Below are 15,288 nucleotides of genomic sequence, written 5' to 3' on the forward strand. Positions count from 1 at the left end.
GCTGGGACTAGATATTTTTGAGAGACTTTAGATATTTTAGAGAGACATTGAACTCTGAAATAAATAGGAATTTTAAAATATTTTATATTTTAAAGACTATGGGATTTTTAAACTTTGGAATGTAGTTTATATTGGGATAGTGATGTTAATATAAGATCTTGGAAATGAACAAAAAATATAGTGGAATAATGATATGTTCATGTCAAGTTGACAAAGGTCAATTATCCAATTATCCTTTTTATTTTTTATTTTCTGAGAAGATGGAACTACAACTGAGAGAGTCCATCTTTAAGATTATAGGCAACCTTTCCTGAACAGAAATGGAGAAGGAGTAGATTTGGGATGGGGACAGAGGGGGTTGGGGGAGGTACTGGGAGGAGAGGAGGGAAGTGAAACTGCAGCTGGGATGTAAAATAATTAATTCAAAAAGATTGTAGGCAAATTTGAGGTGGTTTCTTAATTAATGATTGATTCGGTAAGGCCCAAGCCATTGTGGGTAGTTCTAACTCTGGGAAGATGGCCCTGGATTGTATAAGAAAGCAGACTGGCCAATCCATGGGGTTCAGTCCAGTAAGCAGTATTATCACATGTCCTCCATGGCCTCTACTTCAATTCTTGCTTCTAGGATTTTTCCTTGAGTTTCTGTCTTGACTTCCCTCCATAGTGGAGTCTGAAGTTTTAAGATGAAATAAAAGCATTCATTCCCAAGTTTCTTTTTGTTCTTGTGTTTTATCACAGCAATAGAAAAATAACTGAGACACTCCAGCACCCACACATATACTCCTGACACATTTTGTGGCAGGTGCAACGTGACCAAGCAACCGTGGCCTGAAACTTTCTGAAATCGCATCCTAAAATAAGCTTTTTTTCTTTTATGTTGCTTATGGCAAGAGTTTCGCCACAATAACAGAAAGTTGAACAATTCCAAAGATAAGCAAAGGAAGTTTCAGGAAGATCTGATGGTGGATGATTACGAAGTGCTGAAAGGCCTCATGGACTTTTATCCATCCAGTTTGGCATGTTCTTTGGGCAGTCATGCTAGTGAGACATCTAACATTACTAGTGTGCAGCTTCTGACATTACAAGGAGAAACAATCTCATAGCAAACTCCCTGAACCTCTGGCTTTTACAATCTTTTTTTCCCTCTCATGCAATGTTTCCATAGCCTGAGGTGTAGGGGTGTTATGTAGATGTATTCATTGGGGCTGGGTTCCACAACTCTGAATTTTTATTAGTTGTGGCTTTCTGTAGTGGTCCCTATTATGCAAAGAACTATAGGCAACTGAGGGAAGCTGGGAACAGGAGAGGTGGCCTTGCCAAAAAAGAGTACACCAATTTATTGTCCAATTTCAAATGGTCAGCCATGAGTATAACTGAAAAAGTTATACTCAGTTATATTATATGAATATATTTTATTATACGTATATATGCATACATGATAATATACATTGTATTCATGCAATAAATATTAGTGGAAAAAAAAGGCCATGAACTTGAAGGAGAGTGGAGAGGGATACATGGGAGGGTTTGAAGGAGAGAAAGACAAGGGAGAAATGTGGAATTAAATTAGGAGCTAAAACAAAGAAGGAGGGTAAGGCGAGAAGAAGAAGAGGAGGAGGAGGTGGGGGTGGTGACAACATCCAGGTAATTATAAAAGAAATCAAGACTCCTTTAATGATGAAAGTATTTCCTTCCATTACTCTACGATCTCAGCAATTGTAGAGAGTTTCATGGGTGACCGTAGACCAACACAGTTATGCTCCAGCTTATATATGTCCTGAGAACAGCTACAGGATGCACTGGAATGCAATATCCTAAACTGAGAAAGGGAGTGGAACAGCCTGGGCTCTCTTCCAGGTCTTCTCTGAAAGCAGCACATCCTTTGACACTTTAACCCAATGAGACATAAAGCCCGGGGTGGCCTTACTGCCTTAGTCTCTCGGCTGCAAAGCAAATGGAGCATTCACAGATGAGACTCCATCTGCCCTGGGCAGCTTTCCTGAGCCTGGGGACTGACTCAGAATGAATCCCAGGCTTTTGTTGGTCCTTGTTGCCAATCTGTAAATAATAAGTTCATAAGCATTACACAATAAGCCTGCTGTGTATTATTTTTATGATTGTTTCTATATTCACATAGGAAATAATTATGAAATCAGAATTAAGTCCTTTTTTACTCAATCAGAAATTTGCAAGCAAAGGGGCTGTGAAGAATGCACTTGCTTTAGATGTCTAGATTTTTTTTTATGAAAGAGAATAAGAATAATTTTACTTATCAAATATCCCACCTTCAAGGCAGCAGTAAATAAAGTAACTCCATTAGGTTATTAAGTCATTCAAATTTGTCACATAAATTTTCTAAATTTGTGATCCATAGAAAGTTTTTCTTTTACTTTAATTTTTCTTTAAAAAGATATAAGCAAATGAACTCCATTTATCTTATTTTATTTATTTGTTAAAAATTGCTCTGGGCAAATTTTTCAGTGGAAAGTATGAAATGAGATGGAAAACATTAATGAGCCAAAGGAAATTTCCTGCAAAGGAATAGAACCTATGGGGTTTCTTTCATTTCTTTTTATAAAAATACATCCCATCAGGTGAACCACGGCAGAATTGCAAAACAGAGAAATGAGATGCTTCCCAGAGTTCAGGTATGAGGCATTAAGTCAAACTATAGCTGGACTGCAATGATTCCAAGCTAACTTTCCACCCTGTTCATATTTCACCCCTTTGTCTTTCATTGTGAGATCTATCATTACTTCAGACGAGGAGGTGCAGCCCGATTTCATATGCTCTCACTAAATCCGTTAACGTATAGTAACCAGGTTTTCTGAGTTTTAAGTTGCATATATTAAGCGAATGCATATTTTCTGGAGGAGATACTGCTGAGAGGGTGGTAGAGCAAAAGCACAGATTATCTCCTGTGGATAAAAGGAAATTATCAATTCACTTTTTGTCATCACTTATATTTCACTCATGATGAGTTTGTGAAGACACTGCACTGTGAATTTTTCAGAGTCAAGAACTGGGGACTGAATACAGAGCCTCGCACATTCTAGGCAAACACTCTACCACTGAACTATAGCCACAGTTATCCTTTTACTTTTTAGTTTGAAACAGGATCTAACGAAGGTAACACACTTGTCTTGAGTTCACTCTGTAGTCCAAGCAAGCCTTATGTCTGTGACCTCCTGTCTCAGTCTCCCGAGTCTCCTGAGAATCTGGGATGGTAGGTGTGTACCCTGGGTCCTATGTGAATTTCATTTTGAGCATAAAGTCTACTAATTTAAACTGATACTTGTATCTGTACAGAGTCATTTGCTGTGAACAACGATGCATTCAGAAAAATCAAAGGGTCAGTGACACATAAAAGGATTCTTATAGCATAACAATATAAAAATAGAGTATTATTTTATTTCTTTTATACATACAGTCTCACTATGTTACTTGGGCTGGCCTTGAATTTAATATTCTCTTGCCTCAGCCTTTTAAGTGTTGGGATTGTAGGTCTGCTCCACCACATCTGATGTTAGAGAATTCTTTTTAAGCATCATTTTCAAGACATCATTTACAAACCAATAAATTCATCTATTGAAGTGTACATTTGTCAATATATTTTCAGAATCATCTAATACTCTATATTTTATTATTTTGAGACAAATTCTCACTATATAGTCTTACCTTGCCTGGACCTCACTATGTAGAGACCACACCCAGCTATTCTTTAATTTTAAACATTTAATAATCTTCTAAAGAAATTCTATGGACTGGAGCGAAAATTTCCACTTCACTGTCTCAAGTCACAGATGATCACTTTCCTCCTGTGTGTGTCTCTGAATTGTTTGTTTTTAGTGTTTGTAAAACTTGAGTCATGTTACTCTTCTTCTGTTGCCCATGCTTCTATTACTTAGGATGATGCTTTTGAAGACCATGAACATTATAACAGACATCAGTATTTCACTGCTCTGTTCTGTTTCAGTGTGGAGACAAGCCACATTTCCTCCAACTTATCAGTTGATGGCTATTTGAGACCCTTATTGAACATAATATTTCATTTCAACATACTATTTTATCCAGTGAGATTAGATTATTAGACTTGGATGAAAATATATGGTTTCCTCAAGCTCATGAATAAATTACTCCTAACTTTTTCTAAGAGTTTTATTGTTTTAGTTCTTGTGTTTAGGTCTGTGACCACTTGGGCTAAATTTTGTGTGTGATATGTGGTAGGGGTTCAATGTCATTCTTCTGAACGTGAGTTGTTGCTATGCTTGTACTAAAGAGTTATTCACAATTAATGTCCTGCAATGTTATTATTTGTCTAAGAAAACTTTACCATTTTTATTATTGGTATGAAGATATGGATGTGCAGCTCATAAACCATTTATTTTGGTTGTGGATTATCTTATGCATCTACTTCATGAAATGGGTTTTATTCTTACTCTTTATATAGGAATTACATTACTCCAGGATAACTTTACACTATGGGGTTAGTGTATCTAAAATATTTTGTAGTGTATACATAGTTTAAAGAAGCAAATTTGACACTTACTTTAGCTTTGGACTACAAAAAGGAAGGTGTGTGATTTTCCATTTTTCCTTCTGTGATTAAATGGAAGGCTATCTATAAGAAGTTATTTATTAGCAGAATTACTGTTAATTGTATGAACTAGGATGTTTTGACAGAACATTTCTGTACATGTTTATCTCTAGCTTTTATGAAGTCTCTGTCCCTTCTCCCCACCCTAAATAAGCTCTAGTGTTCACTCTTTTGCTTTCAAATCACTACTTTGAATTTCCACATATTCGTGAACACTGTTTACTTGTGAGCATAGCTTATTTTGCATAACATGATGTCCTTCCCTCCCACCCATTTTGCTACAAAAGAAAGGATTTCATTCTTTATGTCTGTTGTATATAAAAATCTCATTTTCTTTATCCATTCAATTGTTCATAAACATCTAAGCTGATTCCATATTATGGACCATGTGAATGGAGCAACAATAAACATGGCATTCAGGTATCTGAAAAAAATAATTTCCCATAGGAAAAAAATTAAGAACTCTTCCCTCTGAAGAGTAGACACTGTGAATAGGTAGCTCTTTCACAGAAGAACAGCCATTAGAACTTCTGTTTAGAAGTATATACGCTTGGGGCCTAAGCTGGGAAGTTAAGCATAGTATATAAAGTATGCACACATAAAGTATATAAAGTGTATAAACATAAGGCTACTTACACTCAAAACAGGGGACAATTTCAACATAAGGGTACCTTTTTAAAGTTCAGTTTTCTTATTATGTATATAGATTATTTTATGCTAGAAAATCTCTCTGTGTATATTTGTGTGCATGTATATGGCGTGGGAATGACAGGAGGTTGGGAGGAGGCCTTTAACAAACTCTTGCTGGTGGTTTTACATTTTCTACATTGCCCTTGGCATTTCTTTATAAAATAATTTCCATGTAGTTACAAGAATATTGTGTGCACTGCATTATTATCCTAGATGTCAAAGTTCTAGTTAAACTATATTATGTAGGGGAAACTTCTGCAACTGTATAAATAAGCAATTAAAATTACTTATTATTGCTCTAGAATATGTGGACATAGCAAGGTTTTCATGGAGGGGCATTCTTCAGTTAGAGAACAGTCAACTGTGTAAACCAAGTGAAGATCTGATGCACTTCAGGGGAAGTGGTAGGGAAGATACTTCAACTGCCTCTGCTATCTGATTCAGTTTACACAGAGGAGGTCAACATTAGAAGGGAGGGTATGCACTGAATTTACTTATATAATAGAATATTAATGATACAGATTTCTTAAAATTAAGTAATTACTGCTATTCTGACAGTTCATTTTAAATGTCAAACGATTTACTTCAATCAAATTTTTCCATTTCCAGTGTCATAGCTTCCAAAACAAATTGTTCTCCTCAGAGAGAGTTCATAAAGAGCTGTCTCTCCAGAAGCATATTCAGCAATCTCATTTTTCTAGCTTGTAATTCTTCAATGACTGATAATGAATGACCTTCAGAATAAAATTCATTAAAAAAAAAAAACAGAGGCTAAGGCTTTTGAACAATCCAACACTTCCTACTCCCAAATTTCCTTCATGAAATTTGGTCCATCCCCTGTCCCTCTTAGGAGACTGTAATTATCTGTAATAGCACACGTATTTTCTGCTTTATTTTTCCTCTCCTATGCTCAGAGACCACCAGCACAGCAGGCTTTTATATGCTGTCCCTGTATTAAAAATCATAGCTCTTGGGAGGTATTGTGTAATTAACAAGCAATGTCTGTTGAACGGATTGCGCTGTGCCCTAACCATTATTTCCCTTTCTGGTGATACAAAGCACTGTTGTGGGAGTCACAGCTGTGTTCTAGGTATTGAGACTCAGATAATACTGCCAGACTCCCTTATAGTATGGCCCTATGAAGACACTCTCACCAGTGTGGGAGCTAAGTGGAGTATAGTTACAATTGTAGACTGGAATTAACTTCCCAAGACAGGAAGCTCTTTCCTTTTCTCCTTGCTGTATAGTTAGAAAGCAGAGGTGGTACCTGTGAGCCCGATTCCACTTTTAACAACTTATCACTTAGGCAGAAGGAAGACAGGGCCTCAGAAAAAGTTGTGGAGAATTTCTCCTACCCTTTGTTGTCTAGTTAGATGTTGCTGGATCTGAAACAGCATCCTATTACTCCAACTTAGCTTGTCTTCTCACCAGGGCTTCTGGGAGTTCACTGTTAACTCCATAAATATCTAAGATATTTATGTTAGCATTTAATATCTCAAGTCTCCAGTGGTAGCACTACTACTATTATTATTATTATCATTTGATAAAATCAAACTTTTTTTTGGATTTTTTACTCCAATAAGAAATATGCTTAAATATGTAATACCTCAGGTGAAGTCACTCATTTATAGTCTATGTTATTATAATATATATTATGCACATATAATACATATATTCTAAGTTAGCTTATAAAATAATATTCTGCCTTATGACAATTTCAAGCATCCTTGTTGCTAGTTATCTCCTTTTCTTTCCTCTATCTCTGTCTTACCCTTATTCAACCATCATAGCTTCTCAAAGTTTATCCTCTTCCTGACTTTATTTTATCTCTCTTTTAAGTTTTTGCTCATTTTTGGGCAGTTTGTGAATGAGCACTGTGGCTACATTACCCTTAAACACCCTCCTTTGCCTCAAGCTTCTCTCTTGTCCCCCTTCTCTGAAACTGATGTTTTTTTTCTTTAATTACCATCAATGAGTAAACACAGACCCAGAAAGAAACAAACATCATATGTTCTCTTTTATTTGTGGATCCCAGCTCTGAATCTTTAGATTTGAGTGCATGATATGAAGTATCAGAAGCTGGGAACATAGGAAGGGGCCATGGAGGGACAGGAAGGAAAGGGGTTCCAGAAATTGGGGATATGAGGCAGCTGCTACTAAGGGGTGATGGGAAAAATGGAGGGATATAGCTGAGGATGGTTGAATAAGGGTAAGACAGAGATAGAGGAAAGAAAAGGAGATAACTAGCAACAAGGATGCTTGAAATTGTCATAAGGCAGAATATTATTTTATAAGCTAACTTAGAATATATGTATTATATGTGCATAATATATATTATAATAACATAGACTATAAATGAGTGACTTCACCTGAGGTATTACATATTTAAGCATATTTCTTATTGGAGTAAAAAATCCAAAAAAAAGTTTGATTTTATCAAATGATAATAATAATAATAGTAGTAGTGCTACCACTGGAGACTTGAGATATTAAATGCTAACATAAATATCTTAGACCTATAGGTAAAGAGCACTATTGAAAAGCTGGCAAGAAAGTATACTCAGCAGATGTTATCCAGCTGGGATATGATGATTTGACTATTGCAAAAACTGATGAAATTTGACAGCACAAATATTTCTTGTACACAGCACTTAAATTGGGTAACTCTAAAGAGATAAATGACCCCTACACATTCATGCCCATATCCCTCTAAATTGTATAGTAAATAAAGTCTGACTAAGGAAGTACCAGAGTTTGTGGAAGAAAATTCATGATGCAGTACAAGGATAGCAGCTCAGTGCAAAGAAATGACCATGGAAATGTTAATATCATACAGATATTGTACATGATGGCTAAATGAGTGTCTGCAGTCATTTTTTAGTGATCTAAATCTATTTTCATTAAAATATTGAGAATTCTAAATTTAAATCAACATCCGTGAATTTCATTTTTAAGGAGATTTCATGTGGGATCAGATACCTGAATGCTCATAATACAAATACAATACAAATGACTGAAACACCCAATATTTGGTAGGTTATGCTGGTTTCAACTTACGTTGCCCAACAATGCCTGGTTTTCACCAATGTTATTTTATTGTGCAGACTCAGATGCTTTAGCAATACACTGTCCTTTGGAGTGGAAACCTTCAATGGCCTTTTGATCTTCAATTGGTTTTGGGTGATTTCCAGAGTAACTACTGGAAGAAGGATCTCTCACTCACAGTGCAGCTCCACTGTCAGGAGCACTCAGTTCCTATGTGTCTCAGAGGAGTAAGGAGCCAAATGGCCAACGGCTCCCTGAAGAGGAAGGACCTGCCTCACATCTGCTCTGCATTAAAAAAAAAAGTCTTTTTTTCTTTTCTATGTTTAGTTAAGAACTACAGTAAGATATTCTGAAAGTGCAAATAGAAGGTGCTTCAAATAAATAAATCAGAATTTCCTGCTTTGATATATATATATATATGGTAAATTTTTGTTACATTTTATGGTTTTTGAACCTTGATGAGTAGCAGGGAGTCACCTATTTTGGTTGTCAGTTCTACTGTCCTGTCATAGGTGATAATTTTGTCTTTATAAGGCTTGATCAAAATATAATTTGTGAAATGACAATACATCACCATTATTAATTCAAAAGTCATCACTTTACAGCTTATAAGAAATTGTTTTTCAAATTTAAATCCATGTTGTATGCTTTTCTAGATTTTAGCATTTATGTCAATTGTTCCCAGAAGACATTAGTCACAAAGTTTTAACAATACCATGCCAAAATTTACTCGGACATCTTGTGACTGATTGCATTTTAATTAATCCAGAGATGTGGCTAGTATGTTGCCCAAATATTTGTCTGAAACTAAAGGGGAGAATGTGAGTGTGGTGGGTAAAACTCCTCCAACTCTTGATAAAATGAAAATGTGGAAAATAATCATGACAGGTAGTTCTGTAGGAAGAAGAGGGGAATCTTTGTTGATGTCTGTTTTTATTACTTTAAGTTTTGAAGAGTAGAGATACATTTTAAGGCTTTCTAACCAGAATGATGACATTATTAAGCTGCATAGTACGGCTCTGTGACATGGCTGACTATGATAAACCCTATAAGTTTGACAGCCAGAAAGATTTTTGTTTGCATTCTTCTGAGGGGCTGTGGGTTTTGTTATGCTCCCTGAAATAATAAACTTTCTACTGATAGAAGTAGCTTTTGTTTTGTTTCTTTTTCTTCAGAATAATGGTATGCAAAGAAAACCAATTCTTAAAAAGAGATTGATAATTGTATCACTATGCAGTTAAATGTGGTCTTAATCTGGCATACTAAACAAATATAAAGGCCACTGCCTTAATTACATGACATTTAGACATACAGAAATCCCATAAAGACAGAAAATTGGAAACTATGATATATATTAAAAAGGACAAAAAATTTGAAAACTATCATTGAGTTCATTTTGTGTTGGCTATCTACTGCCGGCCACGGGGCCTGCACTTAAATGTGGTTCATATATCCAGTGAGACTCTGTTGGAGAAAACTAATTTTTCCTTTGTCAGCAGTGATTAATTGGAGATAGCTTCTGGGTTAGGGATGGGGGCTTGTGTCCACTTCTTCTCTCAGTACTTGGACTCCTATTAATGCTGCTTTCAAAAAATATTCTTTCTTTTACTTGCTTCATTCCATTTGTAAGGCTTTTTTTGAGTTTTTTAGTTGGGCTGTTTTGTTTTTCAATTCCATCCTCATTTAAGCTGGAGTCTTCCTCAATGCTTTATCTGATGACTGAATTCCATTTTCAAATCCTGCATTGTCTCCATTATTTCCATTAGTCTCTTTATGTCTTGAATTCATTGATGAATTTTATGGTTGTTCTCTTAAAGTACTTGTGCTGAATTTTATCTAGGTAATTCTTACCAGCAAACATTTCAATAATAGTGGTGATTTTTGGTGGAGGGGAGGAGATGCTACTTTGATCTTTCATATTGTTTGTAATTTTTTGCAATGAAATCTGGGGATGTGGACTTCTATTTCGTTCTGTGCCTGATGTGGACAGAACAGTTTGTGGCAGAGGAGAGGATGTTCAGTTCTGGGTGTGTCTCAAGGATGGATATGGCTTAAGTGGAATGAAGTTAGGTAGACACAGGGGACTGGGCCGGGATGCAGGATGTGTTTCCTGGTCTAAGCCTGGAGTTTGTGGGTAGATCTGGGAATTAGGGCGAATTCAAAGTGGGGAAGATCAGGCAGACTTATCTTGCTAAGTTACTCTGGAGAAAAATGTGCAGCATCTGGCTGGGTAAGGAGGCTGGGTGTGACATGGGAAGTCCCTGGAGATTGTGGCCTTTATCAAGAAGATACATGGATGAATCAAAATATATAAGTCAATAATGTAATAAACCATACAAGTATAGACTTAAAGACAACAGTCACATGATCATCTCAATAGATTTAGAGAAAAATCTTTGACAAAATTCAACATGCCTTTGTGATAAAACTCCTAGAGGGAGTAGGACTAAAAAGTATCTCAACATAATAAAAACTATATATAAAAAACCCACAGTCAATATCATCCTACACCTAGAAAAATATGAAGCAATCCCATTGAAATAAGGAAAAGGACAAGGCTATCCACTACCCACACTCTTTTTCAATACTGTGCTTAAAGCACTAGCTGAAACAATAAGATAAAGAAGGAAAGTAAAAGGATAATAGAAAATGAAGCAGTCAAACAATCCCTATTTGCCATGGTATTATTTGTTAGATGTCTCAAAATTTCTGCCAGAAACATCTTTAAATGCTAAAAACAAAACAAAATAAAAAAAAAACACTTCAGAAAAGTGTCAGGGCACAGATCAACTTCTAAAAACCAATACTCTTTCTGTACACCAGCATGAAACATTTAGAAAATGATACCATAAACACAGTCCAATTCGTAATAGCCTCAAAAAATTTAGGAACAAGCCTAACCAAGGACGTGTAGGACTTTTGCAATAAAAACTTTAAACTTTTGAAGAAATAAATAAAGACACTTAGAAATTGGAATGGTATCTCGTGCTCATGGATTGGTAGAATTAATAATGTGAAATAACCATTCTAACGAAAGCCATTTATAGATTCAATGCAATCCCAATCAAAATTTCCACATAATTCTTCACAGGAATAGAAAAACTACCCTAAAATTAATATGGTACCAAAAAATGACCCAAGTTAGTCCAAGCGATCCTGACCAAAAAGAGCAATACTCGAGGGATTACCATTCCAGGCCTTTCATAGTCATAATGACAAAAACAATATGGTACTGACACAAACTCAGACATGTCAACCAATGTAACAAAGTAGAAGACCCAGGCATGTGTACAATAAGTGCTGGAAAAGATGGAGGAAAGGGAACCCTCATTCACTGTACTTGAAAATTGCTGCAACCAGTCCCAGAAACAAATGGAGAAACTGCAAAAAATATCTAAAAATAATTCTACCATTGGCCCAGCTACAGCACTCGTATGCTGAAAGGAATAAACATCCTCCCTCATAAATACTTGTTCACTCATGTTCAATACTACTTTAAGTCACAAGACGAGGAAATGAAAACATCATAAACATCCTTTGGCCAATGAGTGAATAATGAAAATGTGGTACATATACATTATAGAATACTGTTTAGCTACAAAGAAAAAGAAAATCATGAAACTTGTAGGTAAATGATGGAACAATAAAAGAGTATATTAAGTGAGGTAGCACAGACCAAGAAAGACAAATGTCACATTTTCTCTCTCATCTGAGGTCCTTAGCTGTAAGTTTTCAGATGTAAGTATATAACCTGGAGTAACCACAGAACACTGGAAAGTAAAAAAGGACCATTGTGGTAGGACAATAGAGAGGCGGACAGCAGGTGATCTGAAGTAACCTCAAGGGAGAAATGGCAAAAAATGAGAGGAGGGTTTAATTAGGGAGACAAATACATAAGGGCAGAGAGGTCAAAAATAAAGGGTGAAAGAAAGTAAGGGTGTATAAAAAAGTACTAAATAATCATACTAATATCTATTTACTTAAATATCTATAATAATGTAAATAAATATACATTATATATATATATATCATATATTTAATAAAAAATTTTCCATGTGGGCTTGCTTACTAATAAAAATCCCAACACTAGGCATGAGAAACCACCTTGCCTTGTTGGTTAAGACTGATTAAGAGACTGTCACAACATTATAGGCTGTTGCTGTCCTTGATTACCTTTCAAGGTAGAAAATAAGTCCCTGTTGCTGAAGATACCATGGGCTTTGGGCAGAAGACCCAGAGGACCAGGGCTGGACCTTACCTAAAAGCCTCTGCCCTGAGAGCTAGCTTTCATAGCACTAGAAGGTGACTTACAAACTTTCATAGAAGGAAGTTACCAATAGTCCTACCCAGCTATGATGCCATGAGCACAATGATGACTAATATGGCACAATATTCCTAAGGATGGAAGGTGGTAACCAACAACTTCCCAATTAAATTTTAATCCCTTTTAATAAGAAGTAAACCATGCCTGGTACTAGAAACCTAACTATCTGCTCAGGGCTAGTGAAGTCATGAATCTTGGAAGAGAACCTAAACCACCACTTTAGTAAAACAGCATAGTCACTGAATATATTCTAAATATCTATCTTTCTGCCTATAGTTAAGGTTAGTTCTTGATTCTTACCAAAGGAACTTCTGTTTTCAATGGACAGGGACATTATTACAGAAAACCATAACTGATCAAGATGCAGAGTTGGGGAGACCAATCCTAACTGATAATATCTGCAACACAACTCCTGAACCAAAACTCAGTGGATATTGGAGAAGATGGGGGAAAGAGTTCTTAAGAGACAGAGGAACAGGGAGTTTGCTGTGAGACTGTGTCCTCTGGAAATACAAGATAATCTATATCCATGCATTCTCAATAACATGGCTGCCTAAAAATGACCAAACAAGGTCTACTCTAATAGACATGCTAATGTGGAAGAGGGGACATTTGGAAGTCCTCAAGACAAAAAACTACAGGCAATAAGGAATCCAGAATCAGAAAAATAGTTTTCCCCTTGGAAGAGAACAGCAATTTGTTATCCACTACTATACACATTCAAGTAACATAGATTGAGAAGGCTGTATTCATAAGTGTGTATGTGTGTGTGTGTGTGTGTGTGTGTGTGTGTGTGTGTGTGTGTGTGACAATATTTAAAGAAATAGAGGCCATGAACTTGAGAAAGAACAAGGGGAGTGTCACAAGGGAGGGATTGGAGGAAGGAGAGGGAAGGGAGGAAATGAGATAATTGCATTATAATCTCAAAAAATAAAAAAAAATTGAAAATGAAGAAAAGCAGCATTCTGGAGTAGAAAAGTTTTAAAAGTATGATAAATATATAAATTGAATAATGTATAATTCAATTGCCAGATACAAAGAAGAAGTGAAAGCATAACAAATATTTGAGGCAATTAGAATTTTCTAGAATTAATGGCACTTAACCACAGATATAGGAAAATAACAATACTATGTAGGTTAAATATGAAAAAGCTATGCCTTGCACTTTACCTGAAAACTACAGAAAACCAAAGACAAAAAAGTCTTTAAAATAAAGGATATACAACTGAAAATAGATAACCATTTCCAGGGGAGCTGCTGTGCTAAAAAGTTAAATGAGTTCTTTAATAGAAAGAAAATATAATGTTTGTCAGAAAACTTGCATGAGGAATAGGGAGAGGACCAGAAAAGAAAAAAATTCAACCACCTAAATAAACAATGATTGATCAATTACCATTTTAATTGACCAAAAAGAGAAGTTTATCATTGTATTATTAAACACATATTGAGTAATCATAGCCTATGGTAAGTTAAATGAATATCTGCAGTCATGATAGATAAAAGGAAAGACTGAATTTCCTTATTATTACACTCAAAGCAGATTTGAGAAAGGACCATTTGAGAATGGACTAGATCAGTTAATATACATTGCAATCTTAAGGAAATAACTATATATGTTTCAATGAAAGATGTAGAATATAGAAGGTAAAGCAGAATTATATGAAATCCTCCTTAAAATCTAGGAAGACAGCAAAGAGAAGAAAAATAAATATGACAAACATCAAACAGTTTAACAAATAAATGTAGTAGACTAATCAAACTATGCCAAATATTATTTAAATTGAAATGGTCAAAATTAAGAGTTAAGACAAAAGTTATCATGGTTGATATATCAAAAAAAAAAACTTAGAGTATTGTATCACATTTAAAAACTGACTTTTAACGTAGTAACTCATATAGATTAAAAATTTAACAAATTAGGTGAAATACAACAAACTAATATTAATTAAGTGAAAGAAAGAATCACTTTATTAAGTTTTATTAGAGTGGGCTTAGAATTCAAAATTAGTTGGACTTAAAGGGAAATTTCAGAAAGAGAAAAGTCAATTCTACTAGAAGATAGAATACTTAACATATACGCACCCAAACTCACAGTCATTTCTACAATAAGAAACCTAAAACATGCTTTAGAACATTTGATAATATTAGAAAATAGATAAAATTCACATTTGATGTTTAATGTCTGTAAATTTTTCTTGGTATATTTGCCATTCACAACCAAGCTTCAACTTCTACCATCAGTTAAATTCTTCCGGCAACCACGCCAAATATGCACAGTCTCATGAGCGACCAATACTATGCTCATCTTATTCACTTCACATGTGTGCCTTCCTAGAAAATAAATCTCCTGTTCTTCTCCATCCTTAAACTTAACCTGTCCATTTACAAAATCTAAGAAGCCTGAAATCTGTGTAAATTAGTTGCTATGCTCTCAGTGTTCTCAGAGGGACTAAGCTAGCCCCCAAAGGACTTGCTCCAGAGCAGTATGCACTTCCTCAACATTTTCTTAGATTGACAGTCCCCGGTGCAGAGGAGCTCATTTCTGTGGGATGTTCTGTATGGCAAATGTGTTGCTCTGATTAGTCAATAAATAAAACACTGATTGGCCATTGGCTAGGCAGGAAGTATAGGT

The sequence above is a fragment of the Peromyscus californicus genome, unplaced genomic scaffold, assembly GCF_007827085.1.
Source record: "Peromyscus californicus insignis strain IS unplaced genomic scaffold, ASM782708v3 Scaffold_15__1_contigs__length_86483966, whole genome shotgun sequence".
Taxonomy (NCBI): Eukaryota; Metazoa; Chordata; class Mammalia; order Rodentia; family Cricetidae; genus Peromyscus; species Peromyscus californicus.